We start from the raw sequence: 14007 nt of genomic DNA on the forward strand, positions 1-14007 counted from the left end.
GGGTGGTTAAAGGGTTGGGTACCTACCAAGAAATTTCGAGACATCTGTTCACAACGAATTCACGTATCTTTCTATTTTTTTACTTACAATTTAATGTTTTCGACATACTTCAAATGTAAGTAGTACTTTTTTTTCAGTTGATAGTATATCTTATATTTACAAAATTTATAACATCTCCAAGAAACAATTATCAGTATTTTAAAACAAATAACACAATATTATCTCCTATTACGACCAATATTGATAAAAAAAGTTATGTAATTTTATCAGGTTACTGTTTTAATAAACGTATTCTCCAAAAATACTCACGCCAAAATTAAAACAAGTGTTTTTTCTGTAACAAAATTTGCATTTAAACTTTAACCAGTGCAGGTCCAAAAAGGGGTTTAATGGATATTCTTAGCTTTAATTGTTTTTAATGTTTAAATATTTGTATATGTTTGGTGTTCGGACCTTGGAAAGGTCGAGTTTTAGAAATTAGCATCGAGTGCCTTGCCCTTGAGAACGTGCCCTATTTAGGGAAGTTACGGGGTAGACCGTTCGAAAGTCGAGTAAATAAAATTATGGGTAGTTGTGAATGAAATTAAATGCAATTTGTGTGGTACACCGTGTCGGCCAATTAACATCATATCAACACAGGCCTTTAATAATGTGACGTCATATCATTGCGGAAGAGATCGCACTAGGGATGACGTGAGATATGTCACAAGCAACATGGCGGATGTTTTCTGAACCTAAACATCCGGACTATATATACACGAGTAGGGAATGTGGGAGAGGTGTGCGCGTTTGTTGCCCTTAAAGGCGCATCCCTTCCTAGAAATAGTATTTCAATTTAAAACGAAATGCACCCTCAGTGAACACTTACCGATCTAGAGATTAGATTGTCGTTCGTAAAATATTCCTTTGATCCTTAGGGTTATTTAAGTTACAACTGAGAAATACACATTATTTTTTTTTCCGTAAATAACTGAACGAGCCGCTGCATTCGAGGAAAAGCACAGAAAATGTTCGTTTCGGGAATTTGACACAAGAGCACTTCGTGGTATTCTAACACTATTTCTATTGAACACTATTCTAAAATGATAATAAATAAACAAAAAAACCCCGTTCTTCTTCCACACCTCTACACCCGATTCACGCACCTCCAACCAACTGAAACGGAGTCACCCTAAAGCTTACGGTTTGATTCAGGGACCTCAGAATATGAGGTGCGGGGGAAATCCTTCACTACATCCTAATGTTCACTACGCTTAGGACTGAGAATTGGCTAAACACCCAGTTGGGTGATCGGACCAACTCGGAATCGCTCGAACACACGGGCTTATGCTGCGTTGCCACGATTCCAAAACATTTTTCCTAGCCGGACGTCCGTTTCGACAAAATTTCCTAAAACGTTAAAAAAAACCGGAACTGATACCCTTAAACTACTTGTTTACACTTATCTTGTCATTTTCAGGTTTAAATAAAATTTGACCACCTGCATATTTCTTTTATAAGACAATATATATTACAAAAGGACAAAAAAAAAGTATACTATACTGTTACAACTATTCCCTAAACAATAAATTAATGTTACCCTCGAAAATTTCCTTCAATATTAAGATAATCATAAACCGTAGGCAAATATAATCATGGCAAGGCTGTCCTGATAAACATTTTCAAATGATACGTGGATATGTTTAAATTATTTCCATAATTGATAGATACATTTATATAAGTATAAATATATTCTCATTTATCAAACGATAAGCGTTAGCAGTCAATTTGTAAGACCAATATTAATATTAAAAATAACCCAGTTACATACAGAAACTATCTGCGTTTGTGAACTGGTAAAGTTCGTGTGAAAAGCAAAAACCATAAAGACGCGTTCGTGTGGTAAAAGAACTTATAATTTGTGTAGTTTTATTTCGCAAGTCGGTTGTCGCGGTTTTGGGGAGTTTCCGGCGACGTGGCAACGCCGCTATAAAGGGGCTTGTGCATAGCCGACCGCGTTCGGGACATCTTTTGTTCAACTGCACTTGCAGAATTATTACGCAACGTAACTATCACAAAGTTGGTTCGTTTGTCAGTACATGTGCATGTACTTCATCACGTGTCCACATGCGATGCGTGTAACGCACACGATTGATATAACGTACGGGCACATCGTCCTGATAACGATTTCCTCCTTTAGACAAAGGACGCGAGGGAATGAACAAAAAGATCAATTTACCAGAAAAATGTTTCTCCTCTCGCTCGAAGAGGGCTTTTAATGGAAGCGTTCACGGGTGCAATTTTTTATTTTCAAAATCCTGTACGTATCAATAGATTGAATAATCTACAGGGTGTCCCAACATGGAAATTCCACATACTCCTTGGATGAAAATGAGATTTAATCATCTCGGCAATATATTGGGACACTCGTTACAAAACGCCTTTCTTATAAAATTTTTCAAAAAGTAGTCTCAAAATCAATAATTCGATTTATGTTGACGTGTCTATATTCAAAATATTTTTCGGTGTGTTTGGCCTTTGTTATATGACTAACGTTAGCGGGTTTAAATTGAAATATATATGATCAAAGTACAGCAAACTTCCCGGAATCACTTGAACGTGTTAAAATTCGTAATTTATTATTTGGACAATACCGAATATAATCGTGTAATGGGAAAGGCGCCCAAAACGAGTATTCTTTTTGGAATACTGTCAACTTCAATAGGGAAAGACAGATAATTTTTAAATATTTCAGTTAAAAAAATGAAAGGTACAGTATATACATATTTATTACTAAAAAAACAAATGAAGCTAACAGATTTTTCAATAGTCAACGCTAATGTCCACATTTGGAAATTTCCTTTAAATCCAATTTTTGAAAAATTATATTAGCAATTTTTTATACGAAATTTAATAACAAGACGTTAAAATACAACTCAAAATCAACTAATCTATAACGACCTGTTCTATACTTGTTTTTGTAAACGTAAAAGTTGTGCAAAGACCGTTGAAAAATTGTTTGCAAACATTTGTGTAAAAACATTTACAAAGACAAGAGTTTTAAACAAACATTTGCCTCCAAACAAATGTGGACATGTCTGATCACATATACGGGCAAATTCTTCGGTATATTACAATAGTAATTTTGTATTTTGTATAGTATGTGCATAAATGGACACTCCATTTCGGAAACCAGCATCTCCATCTTGAAAAATGTCGTCCTCCAACGTCTTTTGTTCAGGGGCAAACAAAAAACATTTAGCGTTTGCTTTTGTTTATGGGCAAATGTTTTGCATCGGGTATTTGAAAAAAATTGTATGTCTAGTTCACATCTATATACAAAGACATTTATATACAGTGTTTTTGCATACATTTGTGTAAAAACATATATACATAAATTCATGTTTTTATTTTCCATCGAGAATGGAAAACAAGTGTTTTAAACACAAACAATTTGCCTCCAAAACTTGTGCGGACATGTCCTTACAAATACGGACCAGTTCAGAATATTACAATTCTGAATTTTGTATTTTGTATGGTATGGGCATAGATGGACACTATCAAAAAATTTCGGAAACCAGCATTACCATTTATTTCAACTCTCAAAAAATTGTCTCCATTTTGAAAAATGTCATCCTCCAACGTCTTTTATTTAATTACAAAAATTTCTAAAGCTGCTTTACTTTGAAATATATTCTTTGAAATATTGAAACCTAATAAATAATATTTTCTTATGTGGACGGACTACTTTTGCCCTTAAATTTTGTTCAGGGGCAAACAAAAAACACTTAACTTTTGGTTTTGTTTACGGGAAAATGTTTTGCATCGGGAATTTGTTTAAAAAATCGTATGTCTAGTTCACTTCTACATACAAAAACATGTATAATATATTGTTTACAAACATTTGTGTAAAAACATTTACATAAATGCAAGCGTTTTTATTTTCCATCGAGACTGGAAAGTGTTTTAAACGCGAACAATTTGACCCCAAAACAACTAGTGTGTATTGTATTTGTATTTTGTCACCATTTATTTCAACTCTCAAAAGACTTTTCTCCATTTTGAAAAATTCATTATCCAACGTCTTTTATTTATTTACAAAAATCTGCGAAGCTGCTTTGACATATATTCTTTGAAATATTGAAACCTAATGTATAATATTTTCTGATGTGGACATACTGCTTTTGCCCTTAAACTTTTGTTTAGGGGCAAACAAAACACTTTATGTTTGGTTTTGTTTACGGGCAAATGTTTTGCATCGGGAATTAGTTTAAAAAAATTATATGTCTAGGTCACAAATATAAACACTGTAAACATTTGTGTAAAAACGTTTACATTAAATGTGTTTTAAACGCGAACAATTTGACCCCAAAACAACTACTGTGGACATGTCCTCACAAATATTGACAAATTCAGAATACTACAATTCTGAAATTTGTATTTTGTATGGTAAGTTCGGAAACCAGCATCACCATTTATTTCAACTTTCAAAAGATTTTCTCCAGTTTGAAAAATGTCATCCTCCAACGTCTTTTAATTTATTTACAAACATTTCTAAAGCTGCTTTCACTTATATTCTTTGAAATATTGAAACCTAATGTATAATATTTTCTGATGTGGACATACTGCTTTTGCCCTTAAACTTTTAGGGGCAAACAAAAACACAACGTTTGGTTTTGATTAGGGGCAAATGTTTTGCATCGGGAATTAGTTTTAAAAAAATTGTATGTCTAGTTCATATCTATACAATTTCTAAAGCTGCTTTGACATATATTCTTTGAAATATTGATACCTAATGTATAGTACTTTCTGATGTGGACATACTGCTTTTGCCCTTAAACTTTTAGGGTCAAACAAAAAACACTTAACGCTTGGTTTTGTTTACGGGCAAATGTTTTGCATCGAGAATTAGCTTAAAAAAATGTATGTCTAGTTNATCCTTAAAAAATTTCGGAAACCAGCATTACCATTTATTTCAACTCTCAAAAAATTGTCTCCATTTTGAAAAATGTCATCCTCCAACGTCTTTTATTTATTTACAAAAATTTATAAAGCTGCTTTGACATATATTCTTTGAAATATTGAAATCTAACGAATAATATTTTCTGATGTGGACATACTGCTTTTGCCTCTAAACTTTTGTTTAGGGTCAAACAAAAAACACTTAACGTTTGGTTTTATTTACGGGCAAATGTCTAGTTTACATCTATACAATTTCTAAAGCTGCTTTGACATATATTCTTTGAAATATTGAAACCTAATGTATATTTTCTGATGTGGACATACTGCTATTGCCCTTAAACTTTTAAGAGCAAACAAAAACACTTAACGTTTGGTTTTGTTTACAGGCAAATGTTTTGCATCGAGAATTAGTTTTAAAAAAATGTATGTCTAGTTCACATCTGCATACAAAGACATGTATAAACACTGTTTGCAAACATTTGTGTAAAAACATTTACATAAATGCTGGTGTTTTTATTTTCCATCAACAATGAAAAGCAAGTGTTTTAAACACAAACAATTTGCCCCCAAAACAACCAGTTTGGACGTGTTTTCACAAATATGGACAAATTCAGAGTATAGCAATTTGTTTGGCAGAAAAGGCAATTCAGCGCCCCTACAATTTACGCTTTTTCATGCAAAATTAATTTTTAATTTAAAAAAATGCAGGAGGTCAATATCGTGTTATCAAAGTTATATTTCGAATAAAAAACTGCTGTTTTTGTAAAATTGGCAGTTAAAAAATCGTGGCAAGCCTAGGATTTGCAATTTCAAGAGAAGTGTACATTTAATAAAAAAAAAAATTGTTTGTTACTTACGATGTTATTGGCCTTGTATAAATACGGGCCGTTATTTATGTACCAATGTTTAGAATTTTGAAAATTATGTATCTAGTTGGGCGCTGTTCGAAAGATTTCAAATATATTATGTAGTAATAAAAATTGTAGTTGGAATGTGACTTTGCAGTAGTACGTGATCAAAAAATGGCTACGTTTGAAGTGGGTAGTTAAATAGAATATTAAAGTATAACCTGGGTAAACTTTTATGGGAGGTAGTAAAATTATGAAGGGTGTTATTGTAGTCTAGTAGAGTATAACACTTATCAGTACTGTACAAATGTAAAGGTTGTTTATATAATAGGGAGGCTAGACAGCACTGCTCTATAATTATTTTTACCTACCTGGTTGTGGCATAAACCAGGTCAGGTAGGCGGTGTTTTGTGTGCGAATCAACTATGAGGAGACTTTTAAGGGAATTCGACATCTCCCTCGTACATCAAAAAAATTGTTCGTGAGATTCACAAAGGAAATCGGCGATACCCGGTTTTTTATGTGGATCAATGTAAAAATAATCATAATCATTCTCAGCCAGTCATTTAGCTCGAACGCGCGACCAAGGCGAAAGTACAAAAATAATCTTTAGTCTATTTCAAGATTCGACCTCAATAAAATGTGCGATCATATGTTTATAAACAGAACTAAGTACTATCGCCACTTTTTAAAATTCTTATCCGACAGATATTTGAAATATTTCAATTATGCGCAAAAGCGAAATGTTCACTGTTGTTGAAGTTATTTCCTGACTTAATTTGTTTAAAACTTTACACGTGTAGTGTGCATATACCTTTAAATACATTTAGTCCTTTCCTTAAATGAAAAATGAAGAATATCGTCCTGTTAAATGGTAAAAATTACCGAGATGTGCAGCAGTTCACAACGAAAATAAATAGAGATAGCTACATTTCATGTCTCTGCCATATTAATAGGAACTCCTCCCTTGGTGAGGGCATTGACTGTTGGTTTACTCAGTTTTACTCCGAAATTCAAAAGTGTCGAGTCTGGCTTTGATAATATACGTCTCGCGACCGGAGATTACGCTAATCTTCTACTAACTGCTTAGATTTTATATCCTCACTTCTGGAATTGATTAAATTCTTTAGTTGAAAATTGCGACTTAAAGATTATGTCAAGTATTTCTAGTTCCATAACCTTACAACGAAAAGATTTGTCATTGAAACAAAAATTATTTGATTTCGACGGAATCTACAAATGAAAACTTTTTATTGTCTACAGCTGTACGTGTCACGAAAAAATTAGCAAGTCTTCAGCTGTAACTTCGTAAGTGACATGTAGATAACGGCAAAATTACCGACATGCGATACAGCTATTAAAATAGACTTTATATTTTGACCGTAAACCATTTTTTAACATCTTGACCTTTGCACGCAATTTGGGTTAAAATGACATGCAACGCAACACATTTTAATATGTATCGGCGTTTTTAAGTTACCCAGGTCGTTCACTGTTTACGTACACATTAAAAACTTGAACTAAGTTGTATTTTATTGAATTAAAAAGTTTTCTTAATCCTTAATCATAAATTAAAACGCCTTACAATTTATTCATTCCATATCTACAGGGTGGTCCCGAGGTAATGGACCAAAGTTCATGGGTAGATTCCCGAAACAAAAATATTGCGATTTAGCCGAACTTACTTTAGTCCAAAAGTTGATAGTTAAAGAGATACAGGGTGTTAAATGTAAACTATTATTTTAATTTCCATTTATTTCTTAATAAATGCAAATATCAAACAAAATTTTGGGGTTTGGGGTTCTTTGGGTAGAGGAATTGAAATTTATTCACATTTTAGTTATAGCTCATAGAGGGCGCCAGCTGCCGTAGATTGAATGTGTAGAAATCGACATAACTTTTTTGTACTTTATGGTATATCATCTTTGGTATCAAAACCTTAATTTCCAACTTTTTTTACACAAAAAAGGTAGACTTTATGAAAGTAGCTGTCTCGCACCGTTTCCGAGATATTTGGCTCTGAAACTTCCAGTGCTAATAGTTGAAATAATTAAAATAATTTAGAAATGTCAAAACCAAGGGTTTATTTAGAATTAAAAATTGTAATGAACAATAAAATAGTAAATGCCTTTTTGACAATAATTGTTCAAAATGTCCACCTCTAACTTCAATACATTTATCAATGCGATTATTAAGAGATGTTTTATTTTAAAGTATAAATCCTTAACGCGAAATGACGGCAGCATTTAAAACCTGCTACTAAAGTTCTTCTCAGGTGTTTATTGTTTCTCCATAAACAACTGATTTCATGTAGGTAACTCCAAAAACGAAAATCTCGGCATTCTATCTCACATTTATGTACCTATACGAGTATACAATTTAAATTGTACGCTAAGATTGTAATTTTAATTAGGTACAAATAATACTTAATAGAAATTAGCATACAAATGACAGCAATAAGACAAGTGGAAAACGTCAATTATTTGATTTTCGTCCAAATCCTACTTAAGAAACTTTACCGCTAAATTAATAATACCTGTAGGTACTTAATTGTAATTTAATGCAACGGCATTGGAAGTTTTAAAGTCAAATATCTCGAAAACGGTGCGAGATATCTACTTTCATAAAGTATGCCTTTTTTGTGTAAAAAAAAGTTGGAAAATAAGAATTTGATACCAAACATGAGATATCTTAAAGTACAAAAAAGTTATGTAGTTTTTAACACATTAAATATACTGCAGCTAGCGCCCTCTATGAACTTTAACCAAAATGTGAACAGATTTCAATTCCTCTACTCAAAGAACTCCAATCCCCAAAATTTTGTGAGGATATTTGCATTTGTTAAAAAATAAATGAAAAAAAAACTGAAATAATATTTTACATTTAACACCCTGTATCTCTTTAACTATAAACTTTTGGACTAAGGTAATTTCCGCTAAATCGAAATATTTTTGCTTGGGGAATCTACCCATGAATTTTGGCCCATTACCTCGGGACCACCCTGTATATATTTTTTATTTACAATTCACGTTACGGTATATCGTATATCCCCGCGCAATTTTTTTTTATATCGGTGACTAGTTAAGCTGAATTGTATCGAATGAAAAGTAAAAGTTGAACATAATGATATGATCAAATTAGTTTGGTCATCCAGTGAACTATTGAGCTGGATCATTTGATATCTTGATAAATAGGTTGTCCTTCGCGGTAAAAATTAAATGAAATATTGATGTTACACCAACGTATTTAACGTAAATACAGCCGTCATCTGATTCAAACGTCACCGAGATACGAAACCATCTGGAGCGTAGCTGAGGGGCATATCTACTATATACCTTTTACCAATAATTTTCATATTCAGTTTTTTGTTTGTAAAATTTTCGGCATAAAATGCGTAGACTTTGCAAGCAGTTGCGAATATCAATGTAGGTAAACTGATATCTTAACTGATTGTTTTAAGCCAACTTTTTTGTTCGACATTAACTATTCTGTTCAGCCTTTCCGGTAAACCTCTATTGCTATCGACGGCCTGGCTTATTTGTACATGATGTTTATATAAATTTATTTATACGGATGAACGCTATTTTCTACAATATCTGCCTTAACATTTTCTAGTTAAGGTAAATATGTCAAATATTGTTTTAATTTTATTGTGAAAGTTACTCTTCTCAATTTCGACTTAAACTTTCAATTTATTTATTATTAATTTAATGATTAGAAATATTACTTTTGCTTGAAAAGGTTAAATTATCAATACGTGAAAGACCCATCAGGGTCTGAAAGACTAGTTACTCATTTTGCTTAAAGATTAGAGAAAACATTTAGAAAAATCAGGTTGCCACACATAAGAAATTAGGGAGGAGAAATCGTTTAGGTTACTCGCGCTTTTTTTAAATTAAGGCTTCGATAAGATAAAAAAGAAAAACGTAAACAATGGAAATACGACTAACCCCTTTGAGTTGGGACATAAACACTAAGTACGCTACTGGAGAGCATGAACTGCTATGCCCCGCAAACTCGAGTTCAATACACTACTGACGTCATAACATAAAGTTACGGAGAATATACAGAACAACGATCCCTTTTGGTCAATGTTGTCGCTCCGATTTTTTTATATCTCAGATTATATTCGTTCGATTTTATATATTGGCGTTAGAATTTTAAACTGTGCTTTATATATTATTTATGTTAATGAGGCTCTGCCCAAATTTATTATTATTTGTATACTCGCATATTTTGTCGCTTTTTAAATTTTCCGAACTCGAAACATCGGTAAATACGTCATAACGTCATCTGGAATCGGTTTTTTCATAAATCTGATTGCAAATATGAGCAAAACGTAAATGTGTATACTACTTGTAAGTAAACACTGTGCTTTCATTATCACATATTTGTTTTGCGTCGACGGCGATTTGATTTATAGGTGTTTAGTTAATTTTCGAACGCCATGAAGCAATATAAATTTTATGTACCAATAAAATATTTAAAGCGGCTTAAATTTACCCACTTGTTACGTAACAATCAATTAAGTACATTTTAATTCGTGCAATTAGTAATGACTTGTTTTAATACGCGGTCTTGTAACACTATGTGGTCATGTAAAATAAATAGGAAGAATTATAGAGGAATATTTGGCAAGCGTACTGCACCTAACCCTTAACAGGCCTGTAGTTCGAGGGTAAACGCAGGTTAAATGCAAATGTCATGCTATACAGGGTGATTGATTTGTGTGTGTGTATTGTTTTCCGACCTGATAGAACTGATTTGCAATTGACGAGACCGCAGTATCTTGTATACAAAACTCAACAGCTTTAGAGAAATTTTCAATGCTATAAATATCTAGAATTATAAAAAAATTGTTAATATTTTTATTCCTGAATTAGTAAACACAGTAACGCATGACATGTAGTAAAAATTTTGCTAAAATAATTTAATTTATTTGCTTCCTAAAGGTTTCCATCCAATTCCAGGAATATACAGGTTGTTACAAATTCGCTTCTCACTGCAGGAATTTGGGACGATACACTGAAGATGAATTTTTCGAGACAAAACGTCTGAGTCTGGGCTGAGGCAGTACAGTATTGGAGATCATGAAGGCTTGAAAAAATTGTATTTCTAGGGTCGTATTTAAAAAAAATGAAGGTGATGATGGTCCTGGAGAGACGAAACGTTACAAATAAAAATTGATCATGCCATTCGATAGAGGGCATAGCACATGTAAATTTTGACAAAACCTTAAGATTTCGCCTAGTGAACAATAATAAACTTAAATAAATGACATTAAAATCGTTAATAAAAATTACAAATAAAAGTGGACCTAGATTTGAACCTTGAGGAGCGCCAGAAGGAGAGATATAATCCGATGTATAGCGACGATCTTCCACAAATTGCTGTCTCTCCCTTGGGTGTTTTAAATGTTAGCTCCTCAAAAAAAAATAATAATAATAATAATTCAGCTAATCTAAGTGTGTAGAAATTAAAACAGATTTGTCTATTCACACGGATTCTGAATATTTGTATAGATACTACTTGTCCTTGAATGTTTAAAGCTGATAAAAACTGAGTGAAAATCGCCAAGTAAAGTTGACTGTTTCTTCATAAATTCACGTTGAACGGAAATAAACAATTTGACTGATTATCTCAAAAAGCTTATCAAAGCTAGGTATAATTATGATTTTACAAAGATCGCTACTATTAACAGTGGAAAATATTGTATTCGATTTAGCAATTTCGCTTTTCTGAATAATAAATAAGCGCGACTTAAATATACTGGTAAATTTTTTATGTAGAAGAAAATGGCGTTACTTAATTTGTCAAAATAATACTCTTTAAAAAAAACGTGGGGATTTATCGGCCTGATAGTAATAGCCTGGCCTGGCCTCAACTAAATTTAAATTTAGTTGTACAGTTTTAACATCATATAATAAAACTACCCAGTATGGCAGCTGTAAGGGTAAATTTTTGCGTGCATATAACGTTAAATACGTGCGTTACAATGATAGGAACTCCAGCTCAACAAATAAAATGTTAGTTCCATTATAATACCCCCCAAAGGACCAAGTATTTATAGTTGTTACTAAAAAAAATAGAAAAGAAGTAAGTTGTCTGATTATCGTATCTAGAACACAGGCCCGCTAAGTGCTGAAATGGCACAAATTTAATGCATTTCAGACAATCCGATAAAGATCCTGAACCGGGCGGATGGTCAGGTATATATCTGGATGTAAGCATATAGATCATTTGAGAAACAATAGCCGCTTTAGAACCAGATTTTAAAGAATTGGGTGGAGGGGCTCCGGAGAAAATCGTTTTTATTTTTTTTTGTTGACAACTTGTCTAGGCGACCTTGAGTATAAGAGAAGTGCACTGGCCACTGCTGTCCAAGATAGCAGAGTATCGGTAAATGACCTGCCTCGGGAAGACCGGTGCAGCCAAACATATCGGTCGACCCGAGATCTCGACGAAAAACTTTTTTTTTCCGATGCTGACCCGTAAAAGTATTATTTCAAGTAATTTTGTATAAGAATAATAAAATTTGTAAATATAAAAAAATTTATTATAATAGCACTTAAACATCAACCATAAATTATGCACTTAATGAAGAAACACCAGAATGCATCAGGGTGAATTCAGACATCCTCTAACAAAGGCTTCGTTTTTTCAAAAAAAAAAAATTAATGAGCTAAAATGAGGTAAAAAATTATAATAAGTTGTATATAATGTGCAGAAAATTTATATTATACGTTCATTTGGCCAACAACATATTTTAATTATGTCCTCAAGCAATTTTGTTATATTGATGATAAATTTCGTTTTGTTTCGTTTCAAAAGGTGTCCAAAATGCCATGTTGTAATAATATTAATAAACAAAATATCCCTCTTATTTCTACATTTCGCAATTGTAATATCAATGATTAATAGGTGCCTATCGTAAATTAAAATTAAATGAATCACACCAAATTCCACATTGCTGCAGTGCACTGCTAGGCAATTTGGCAATTTGTCGACCACTTGTCAGCGGCTGAGATTTATGGCCCAGTGGACCAATGCAACTGTGTATTTCGTTTGCCTGCGCTCGCATTCTTCAACTGGGCGTATACATTTCTACCATTTCTACGTTTAGTTCGACCAGACCTGTATATGGGTATGGCTAAATAAATATGGGAACACATTTTTCAAATATTTCAATGCTGAGTTGCTGCGTCAGCGACCGAACCTGGTACATACTGTCATTCGTTTGGTTCTTCAATTGATATCGGAAAGACTATAAATATGCATGGTTTTCAAAAAGTTCCATAAGGTAGGCTGATAAAAGGAAGATATTTCAGATTTTGCTCTCTATTATGACAAAGTTTTAAAGAAAATACACTTCGCAACAAAATTTTTCATCGGAATTTTGCCATGTTTCTAATGCGCACAGCTCTGTCAATTTTCATCGTATCAAGACAATTTTTCTTTCATTTTGTAGATAATTATCTGTACTTGAAAAAAATATTAATGCGAATTGAATGCGAGTCGATGCCGCATCTCTATGTCCTGATAAAGCCTAAAAATTTTTTTTTAATCTGATTATTTGACGCGTTATCAGGATCGCCCCGATCTTTTTCGAAAATAGCACACGGATCATCGTAAAGTGCACTTTCTAACAAGCATTTTGAAGTTATGTCTATGTTTTTAACAAATGCTATCAGCATCAACATTACTCGATATGTACCGCAAGGAGGTTGCTGGTCGGACTTTTCGCATCATTTTGGACATGAAAAAGGCCGATTATCAGGGCCGGATTAACCTATGGTGAGGCTCGGGGCTACAAGCTCTACGCACGCCACGCAGGCAGCAACTCGTCCATATTTGGATCGGTCGATAGCCGCACGGTTTAAGGCGTCCGTCAGTACTTAAATCGATGTGTGCTATATGCCCGGGTTTCGAATCCCGCGGCCGGTAGACCGTAGATTAGCTATGCTTGTACGGAGGATTGGCACCCTCTGTGCAGGTATGGTAGGGTGGAAGAATGTTGGCTTGGGTCAATGTGAGAGATTGACACCGGTTGGCATTTGACCACCCCCCCTAATTAATGAGCTTTTCCAGGTTTCCCTCATTCCTGCACTGAATGGTGGTTAGGGCCTACCAACATAAGTCGTTCCTGGGCGCAAATGCGGCCTGCGTAATAATAATATGCCGCCTCCTCTCCCGCACAAGTCTCCGACTTCTGGGCTAA

At 33.5% G+C, this 14007-nt stretch overlaps 1 protein-coding gene across 2 annotated transcripts in view; it reads right to left on the reverse strand.

The window, feature by feature from the left end:
• The window catches only part of LOC108909357 (lysine-specific demethylase 6A), a 72575-nt gene that overhangs the window by 47867 nt on the left and 10701 nt on the right, over positions 1 to 14007 (reverse strand). The window contains exon 1 of one of the 2 annotated variants that reach the window (XM_018713687.2): positions 869 to 1241. The exons of the other annotated variant lie outside the window; for it this stretch is intronic. The gene's annotated coding sequence lies outside the window, so the exon portion shown is untranslated. Of the gene's footprint in view, positions 1 to 868; positions 1242 to 14007 lie in introns of those variants that run through there. 2 annotated transcript variants of the gene reach the window in all.

This window comes from Anoplophora glabripennis, unplaced genomic scaffold (assembly GCF_000390285.2).
Source record: "Anoplophora glabripennis isolate ALB-LARVAE unplaced genomic scaffold, Agla_2.0 scaffold9, whole genome shotgun sequence".
Classification (NCBI taxonomy): Eukaryota; Metazoa; Arthropoda; class Insecta; order Coleoptera; family Cerambycidae; genus Anoplophora; species Anoplophora glabripennis.